The following is a 9,926-nucleotide window of genomic DNA, read 5'->3' on the forward strand; positions in this document are numbered from 1 at the left end:
TCTGGTGACTCTTAATTTAAATTACTGACAGAGTAAACATGTCTTTTTGCAACGTTTTTATTTCTTTATGTGTATCTCATGATAATCACAGTGCCCACCTTCGGACCTTAACATTTGCGTTATACACGTTCCTGACGTGAATCATCTCATCTTTCAAATGATGTGAATATTTTGCATCTAAATTTGCACAAGAGGTTGAGATCTCCTCTGTGCTCATGCTTCTAAAGTTTAAAATTGGACAAGAACGGCGACATATGTTGTTTAGGCTTTCAAAACGCCCAGACAATTCTGAAATTAAGGAATCCATCATAACCTGAAACATGCCTCTTTCTTCTGAATCTTGAGATTCCTGATCATCTGCTTCAGCATCAGATCTGTCAGACTCAATAAGACCCCCGGCGACGGCTCTATGGGCAGCAATAGCCAGCATGTTGTAACGTGAAGAAAGAAGCAGAAAATACAGAGAACTTACACCTGATCAGAGGCTGACGCAGGGTGGACATCTCTACATCTGGGATTTGTAGGTCCTTAAAGATATCCATGCAGATTGGTCTGTAAGAAAGGCTGGCATATAAAATCAAATCCTAAACCGAAAGGGGGGTCTTCTTTTGATTGGCCTTTAGGCCGCTACAATGTTCTGAGTTGCTGAGTGAGCGGAGCAGTAAAGAAATGGGGCATCCTTTTTAAAATTGTAGATGTTATGTTGGCTGGATGGGCATTCCGATCAGAAGAGTGGATGGTTCCTTCACCGGAGGCCCCTGGCAGGTGGACAGGCACCCGGGCTAAGGAAAAGAAAAGGGTTGACCTGGAAGAGATGGCCACGATAGATGGATGGACAGCACACCAGAAATGGAAGATGCCAATCAGAACTTTTTATCCCCCCACGTGTGAGATGGCAACAGCCCTACATATTGGCATCCATTCAAGAATCTGCAGTCTGGCAGCACAGCCCTACTGCGGTCCATGGGTGCCAGAGGGGACTGCAGGGAAATGCACTCCCAATTCATGGGACTTCTGTATGACCCGGAAATACTTCCATTGGGCAGTGACCCTAGCAGGTCCTCAATAAAAAGGACCATGCTCCCTGGGCCAGGATACTCGGAGCTGGGAGGACGGAGAGCAGCACTCGACTGGAGGAGGGCAGTGCGGTGAGAAGAAGAAAGGTATTATGGAGAGAATTATGGTATTATGGAAATGTGTTTCCAACATTTTTGTAGGTTTTTGTGGTGAACAAACCATCCCTTATTTGAACCCGGACTCTCTATTTGTTCATGTTTGGGGCTCACTGACGGCCCAGTTCCATTACAATATATCAGTAGATACAGATTTTCTTCTGATTGGATATTGGTAAATCGGGAGTTGATTTTATTGTATAATTTCTGGTATTTTATAATGTCGGTTGTAAAAGTCAAATGCGGAAAACTCACGCTATTGGTCTAAGAGATTATGATATGCTAACGCCCACCTAAGAGAGCGTAACCACGGAGCACACGGCCTTTTTTTTCTATGTGGGTATGGCAATGCGCTGTTCCAGCGTGTCCTCCTAACCTCTCTCTATTGTGGCTATGTGACCGCACGGTAATACCCGAACTATTCTGAGGCAACATTTCCACTGTTTTGTGCTTTATGTATCTCACACCTTCATACACCTTTATCGTAACAGCATCGTTTATCTACGATGGAGTGTTTTGTCAGAAGAAAATATGAAGCTGGTTTTAAATTAAAAGTCATTGAATTGGCAAAAGAAATTGGTAACTGCGCTGGTACAAGAAAATTCAATGTGTCTGAGAAAATGGTGTGAGATTGGAGGAGGCAAGAAAAAATTAAGTGTCGCATTTTTGAACGGGCGTACAAGTCGGTGTCTGATTTTATGATCGATTTTTCGGGTTTCAAGACCTGACTTATACTTGAGTATTTATGGTACTTTTGATGCAGGAACTCTGTGGTTTGGTTGGTGTTCTCGTTATTGTTTTTTTAATTGTTTTTTTTCACTTTTGATTTTTTATTGTTTTTCTTTCAAGTCCAGTCTGTGTTAGTGGAAGGAGGAAGAAGATTCTTTTTGTCTTTGCTATTTTTGGATTTGGAGCCACTGTAATCATTGTAAATAGCCCCTGCATTCGTTTTTGTTTGTTTGTTAATGTTCTCACAGTGAACTGTGTATATAATTGCAAGACAATAGCTTGCAAATATTTTGGCACATCTGGAATAAAACCAGAAGCTCTGTTTTTGAACATCTATTTTGCCTTTGTCATAGCTCTCCCACCCACGGTTCACTCGGTTACAACACTGGATGCTTGGAGTCTGAATCTGTAGAAAGGAGCCATTTGACTGGATTTGAAACCAGTCACTGCCAGCATGGCGTCTACACATCCCCCTTGTGTCTATGTGTGCTTCTTTTACACTACTTTTCAGGCATCAGTGACTATCGTCCTATGGCACTCATCATGAAGTGCTTTGAGAGTCTAGTCTTGGGCTACTTGAAAGCCAGACTCCCCATATTGCATGATCTTCTCCAGTTTGCCTATTGCCCAAATCATTCCATTGAAGTGGCCATATCATCTACTCTTTCTAGGACATTGTCCCATCTGGACAGAAGAGACACAAAGCTTTTCATTGACTTCAGTTCATCTCTCAAAGCCATCATCTCTCAGAGTCTGCTAAGCTACAACACTTCCCTATGCAACTGGATCCATGACTCCTTGACAGAAAGACCCGAGGCAGTCCTCACTGGAAACACCATCTCCAATACCATCACCCTGAGCACTGGTGCCCCCCAGGGCTGGATACTCAGCCCACTTCTATTCACTCTGCTAACTCATGACTGTACAAATGCATCCAATTCTAACAACATCATTAAGTTTGCGAATGACCCAATGGTGGCAGGTCTCATCAGCAATTGGGAAGAGTCAGCTTACATAATGGAGCTACAACGACTGGTGCAAAAATCTGTCTCTTAACGTGGACAAGATGAAGGAGAAGATTGTTCATTTCAGGAAGACGTATGCTGTCCACATCCCACTACACATTCAATGCTCTGCTGTGGAACTGGTCAAGAGCACCAAATTCCATGGTGTGCACCTGGTAGCTGACCTTACTTGGTCAATTAACACCACCTATATAGCCAAGAAGACACAGAAGTGGTCTCCACTCCCCTCTGCGGCTGAAGAAAGCAATCCTCCACCCTCAACATTCTCATCACATTCTACAGGGGCACCATCGTGTATATACCATACTAAAGAACTACACCACTGTAAGTTGCAATGTTGTACATGGATGGTATGATAATAAACCACTTGACTTCTTTTCTTCCACATCCCAAAGATGTGTGATTGGCTAATTGATGATTCCGAATTGTGTGTTTTAGTGGGCCTAGTGAGGGACTGGCAGCCAATTCTGAGTTGGCTCATACTTTGTGCCCAATTCTGCCAGGATAGCCAAAAGGCCCCTTGATCTTCAATTGGATTAAATGGTTTTGAGTGTGAGTGTTACAGTTGGCTAAAACAAACAGAGTTTTAGTTGACAACAACATACAATACAATACATTATTATTGTATGTTAATTTTATTTACAGTATTTATGAAACACTTTAAAAACAACATCAAGGCTGACCAAAGTGCTGTACAATAAAACCCAACATATCAGACACACAATAACCAAAGGAAATGAAACATATAAACACATAAGAGCTGAAGAGATTCATAATAAAAAGTACACAGATAGCCAACATATCATTCTAGGTTAAAGGCCAGGGAGTAAAAGTGCGTTTTTAAATAAAATTTAAAGACAGTTAGTGAAGGAGCCTGCCTAACGTGCAACAGCAAATTGTTCCAGAGTTTTGGAACTGCAACCGAAAAAGCCCGATTACCTCGGAGTTTGCAACATGCCTTAGGAACACGTAAAAGCATCTGGTCTGCTGATCTGAGAGAGCAAGACGGTACATAAGAGTGCAGCAGTTCTGACAAATAAAATGGGGCACAAACATTAAAGGATTTAAAAACAAATACAAGGATCTTAAAATGGACTCGAAAATGAACTGGAAGCCAGTGAAGGGAAGCCAAAATCGGGGTAATGTGCTCATGCTTGCTTGTGCTGTAGGCAAGCAATGGAGGCCTGGCTAATTCCAGAAAGAAGCAGTTAATGTACATTGTCACGTATGGCCGCCTGAGCATCACCCATCGAATTCTGCTGATGCTTGTAGTTCCACCGCTGGTTGAGAGAGGGTACTGTCGCACTTTTTTCCCTCCACAGTGCAGAGTAAATACTTAGTGAGGGCAAGTGAGGCCTGCCCACAGTTCGCCTTCTGATCAAGATTAATAAAAATGGATATCCATGGAAAGAGTGGTGTCAGTTAATGAGCAGACCTCCTGCATGCCAGACGTCCCTGAGACTGATCAGCCTGATAGAGCACTAAAGACTGAGAAGCCCAGTAGGCTACCCAAGCAGTTGGTGATCCTGTTTTCTGTTCTTGTGCCAATGAGCACCTATGGTAGTTCCCTTTCATTCAACTTTGGTATTAACTCTTTCAGGGCGCATGTTGGCGTTTGTCGAAATTCAGGGGAAGAGGATGGAAATCAGCCATAAACGGTGACAAAACTCTCTTGATACATTTTAGTTTGACTCTCATTGCTAGAAGGAAAGTTAGCTTCATGGATTTGATTTTGCGTGAACGAGTAGCGAAGAGAAAACAACCTCTAAAATGGTATCAACATTCGGTGAGAGACCAAAGCGAACGTCCGAAGCAAAATGCTCTGCAGGTGACATTTTGTGTGTTACCGCTGTATTGTACTCTGACTTGTTGGGCAACATTTGCCTAGGAGGATACCGGCGCTTACGATGACAAGAGGTGCGAATTAGACTGCATTGCACTGCAACTGCCACTATCACACAAAGATAGCCAGGCAGCCAGCCCGCCATGGCATTCTTTATGGCCGTCGAGTTGCCCCCGAGCAGCCACCAGAGATGACAAACAGGCGCCGACAGCAGCCACAGCACACAGCCACAGACATTTTATGTTGATTTATGTGTGAAACCTTTGCTTTGTTAGCAGTTTTTTTGGACAAATATTCAGCCCTCAAAGAGTTAAAAGGGGTGGACCGGTTGGTCCCCCTTCTTTTCCTCTGAACTTCTCCACTCATTTGGCCTTTGACAACATATATTCTGAAACCTACTGTACCCAATTCAGGGTTGCAGGAACTTGGAGCCTATCTTGCCAGTCTAAAGAACAAGTCATGAACAGGCCACCAGTTCATCATAGGACACACATCGACATATACTGTACACTGATACACACACTAATCATGGGATCTGTTCAGAAATGTATCTACACACTCCCACAAGCCCCTCAGCATCCGTGCAAACCTGTTTAAAGACCCAGACCCCATATTTAACAACCAGGTATTTGAGCAACCAGTTTTGTTACTGACATTTAACAATCAGCAAACAGGACATACTATACCAAATCTGAAAGCCCCCTATGTGGCAACGCTACACAGTGACTTGGATATTTCCTTGTCTCCATCTTGTGCTTTTCCTTGGAGTGTTCTCGTTTGTCTTCATGCTGTAAGTTAGTCCACCATAAGGACTCAACACAAGTTGGCCTTTCCACATTCAGGCCAATTTATATAGCAAAGAGCTGAAACACCCAGTCTGGGGGTCTCCATTGGACCAATTCTTTGCCTACTAAAGCTAAGTGGCTGCACTTAGTGATGATTTAGGGGTGATATATCATGAATGCATATGTAATTAGTTATTTTTCGATTTACATTTCTAATTTAGACCACATTGCAGAGACCTGTTTCCCCTTAACATTAGATTTTCCTTTTGATCGATGTCAAAAAAGCCAAATTAAATCCATTGTGGATCAAAGTTGTATAACAATAAAATGTATAAACTTGCATTGTATAAAACAAAAAATAAATAAATAAAATTATTATTAGGACATCACATCTGCGATACAATCAATGTCATTAACTGTATCCTCAAGACTGCTCATCTCTTCAGTGAGCTCTTCTCCGTAATCCATTTCATGTTTATTTCTGGAAGCTCGCCTCCTCGGTCATGTTGTTTTTGTCGTCAACATTTCCGGCCTTATAAGATGAGCCGTTATTAAACATCAACTGCCTGATTTTAGATTACTTGTTTAGTAGCTACTGTTTCCAAAATTGTACCGGCAATTAACTCATGGTTTTCTGCTGATGTCATGAGGATGACAGACAGCGGCATGCAGAACCTAATTATTTGTCAGCTGACAGACTTGTACTACATGAACAGAATATGAATGGAACAATTAACCAAATTAAATTCCACTTCTTGAGAAACAGCTACAAGTGTACCCCCCTTTGGGGATGGGGGGTGTCTATGTTCTGAAGGACCTATCTGTAGCAGTAAATCTTAGTTTATGCTTGTTAGAAAACAAAAAATGAAAATTGTATATAGTGCCTTTTAGGATGAAACAGCATTCCTAGATGTTTTATAACTCGTGCTGACATTTAAATTTCATATGTGGTGCAGAGACAGTTCAAGTCATTCTCTGCAGGTTGTACAAACTCATCTGTCATCTTAGGGTTTAATGTATCAGCCAATAGGCTGCACAGTTTTTGTTAACAGATGACCCCTCCCACTGCTGCCTTCTTCCAATGACCAGCCCCTCGCCCCACAACATCCTTACTATATCAGCAACTCCAATAATGGCCAGCAATGAGACTTCCTCTGACTTTCAGTATGGTCTGTGCAAAACTGATGGTCAAGTGAGGAGACAACCGAGGAGGTCAGTCCTCAAGTTGTTAAGATCTGTGCTGACCATCTTTGTGGTGTCCTCTGTCACCTGTTCAGTTTGTCCCTAAGGCCCCTGGAAGTGCCACTGCTGTGGAAAACAACCTGCATTGTTCCTGTTCCAAAGGAAGCAGGTGCTTCTCCACATCATGACTACAGACCAGTGGCACTTACATCTCACATCATGAAGACCTTTGAGAGACTAGTCCTGGAGTAGATGAGTCCTCTTGTGGTAGACCACCTGGACCCACTGCAGTTTGCCTATCAGACAAAAATTGGACTGGAGGATGCAATTATGTGTCTGCTCTACAAGGCTTATTCTCACCTGGACAAAGCCGGCAGCACTGTGAAGATTATGTTTTTTCATTTCTCCAGCACCTTCAATACCATCCTGCCATCTCTCTTAAGGGGTAAACTGAGAGATATGCAGGTGGATGAGCCTGTGGGGTCCTGGATGATGGGCTATCTGTTAGGCAGACTGCAGAGACTCAAGGACTGTGAGGGCAGCACTGGAGCACCACAAGGAACAGGCCTGTCAGCTTTACTCTTCACTCCATACACCTCAAACTAGAAATATAACAGCAGGTCAGGTCACTTGCAGAAATTCTCAGATCATTCTGCAATTATGGGGATTCCTTTAAATAAAACAGCAATACGCCTGTAAAATGCCTCACTGAGCCTGAGACTGCCATATTGGAAGTTTTCTTTATTTTTAGTTTAATTTTTTTATTTAGTCAATTTGGGGATTATGTACTTACAGTATTTAACTACCTGTGCTGCTGATCTTAGAAGGCTTAAATCTAAGTAATTAATGCAGACCTCAGCAGTAATATTTGCAGTGTACCATATATGCTATTTACCAGTTGATATGGGATTCATAAAAGCAGTATTAATGTTTGTGATGTGCCATCTGTTGGAGATATTAGAACCAGACAGACCCACGGACACTTATCCTTTCATTTTGGTGGACGAGCTTCTGTTAAAAGAAAATTTTCTCTGGGGACAAATAAAATGCGTGCATCTATCTATCTGTTATATAGTGCCTTTCATATGTATCTATCTATCTATTATATAGTGCCTTTCATATCTATTATACTGTATAGTGCCTTTATATCTATCTATCTATATTATATAGTGCCTTTCATATGTATCTATCTATCTATCTATTATATAGTGCCTTTCATATATATTATACTGTATAATATCTATCTATCTGTTATATAGTGCCTTTCATATGTATCTATCTAGCTATCTATTGTATAGTGCCTTTCATATCTATTATACTGTATAGTGCCTTTCATATCTAACTATCTATTATATAGTGCCTTTCATATCTATTATACTGTATAGTGCCTTTCTATCTATCTATCTATCTATCTATCTATCTATCTATCTATCTATCTATCTATCATATAGTGCCTTTCCTGTCTATCTATCTATTTATCTATTATATAGTGCCTTTCATATCTATTATGCTGTATAGTGCCTTTCATATCTATCTATTTATCTATTTTGGCGTACAGCCACCTTAAACCCCGACAAAGACAGGCAGAACACGATTTTGCCACACAGAACTTGCTTTATTTGAAGAGTTTACCTTCTACCGCACACAAGGTAAGCACCGAACATATAGTCCCTATTGCTGATAGTCCTTCCACCTCCATTTGTCCTCAAGAGCTTTGTCCTCCTCTTGACTCAAGCCATTGAGTGGTGGTGACTGGCACCTTTTATAGGATCATCCAGAAGGACTCCAAGTGCCCAACAAGCTTCTTCCGTCACTACTTCAGGGTGTGGTGGAAGTTCTGCCAAATAGGACCCTGTAAAAGTCCAGGCGCCCCCCAGCAGAGGCCACAGGCCCCAACAGTGTTGACCCATGGCCTTGCTAGAAACCAAGGGGGCTGCCCTCTGTTGGTCCGGGGGAGAAACTGTCCTGGAAGTATTCTCTCCCACGGTCCTTCCATAATCAGGGTGTCCCAGCCGGGTAAGGGCTCCGACAATCTACCACACTATCTGTCTGTCTCCTTGCCAGTGTTATTGCCCAGTGTTTTGGGTTCAATCCGTTGTCTGTGTGGAGTTTGCCTGTTCTCCCTGTGTTTGTGAGGATATTCCAGTTTTCCTCCCACACCCTTTAAAGCTGGGAATCAAAATCAGCCGTGAAGTGTGACAGTATAGCTGTGCCTCTTTGATTTGGTCTGAAGTCATACAGGTGGGCTCTATGTGTATGAAAGCTGAGAACCAGTGAGCACTCATATGATAATGAAGACAAGAGGAATAAGTAACACAGGTGTTTTGGATCAAGAGAAGCTTGTCTGTCTGATGACGCATGATAGAGTAGAAAATAGAAAAAGTGCAGGGATTGTGGCTGAAGTTGCCATACTTGGGAATCATTCATATGGTGCTGACTTTATTAGGCAGCAGAGAAAGGGGTGACACTTTAAAAATGTGAAACTGTGCTGGGAAGCCATCACAGAGTTATCTAATTTGTCATGGCCGTGATCTGACATCCTCAGGATGATGAGATCAGAAACTGCAGTCATCACGTGTGACGTCCCCACAGACCAGAAGTTGTGTACTGTGATGTACTACTGGTCAGAATTCCCTGAAGCTGTCTGGTGTCTCATACTGGACTGGTTCCTGCTTTATACCCAGTGCTCCTGACATAGGCTCTATCTCCCTGAAACTCTAAAAGCGGATTTGGTAAAAGAACAGATGAAAATATGAACTTCATAACAGAGGGCATGGAGGTGCCACCTCACAGGTACAACTTCTTGGCTTAGAATGCTGTGCCCAGTTGTAGTCCATAAGGGATTTACACACTCACCATATCTGTGAGGGTTTAAATGCCTTGTAGTTTTTTGACTGAAATAATAAAACATCCTAAAACTATGTTATAGTTTCACCTTTCTTTTTAGACAGTCAAACAGAATAGTTCTTTTTCTGCTCTTGTTGCACATTTGTTTCTCTTAAACCTCTTGTGTGGAGAAGCTGCAAAGAAAGAAAAGAAAAGCCGAAGAAGAAAGACTTTGGTATTTAAACAAACCATTTTGGATGTGCTCGCCTTCTGAGTGCATTTTTGTCAAGAGAATATCAGGCAGCCCACTCCCCCCAAATTGGGGCCCTGTTTCTGTGCAAACCTCTTGGGCTCAAGGCTGGAA

This window comes from Polypterus senegalus, chromosome 9, assembly GCF_016835505.1.
Source record: "Polypterus senegalus isolate Bchr_013 chromosome 9, ASM1683550v1, whole genome shotgun sequence".
Taxonomy (NCBI): domain Eukaryota; kingdom Metazoa; phylum Chordata; class Cladistia; order Polypteriformes; family Polypteridae; genus Polypterus; species Polypterus senegalus.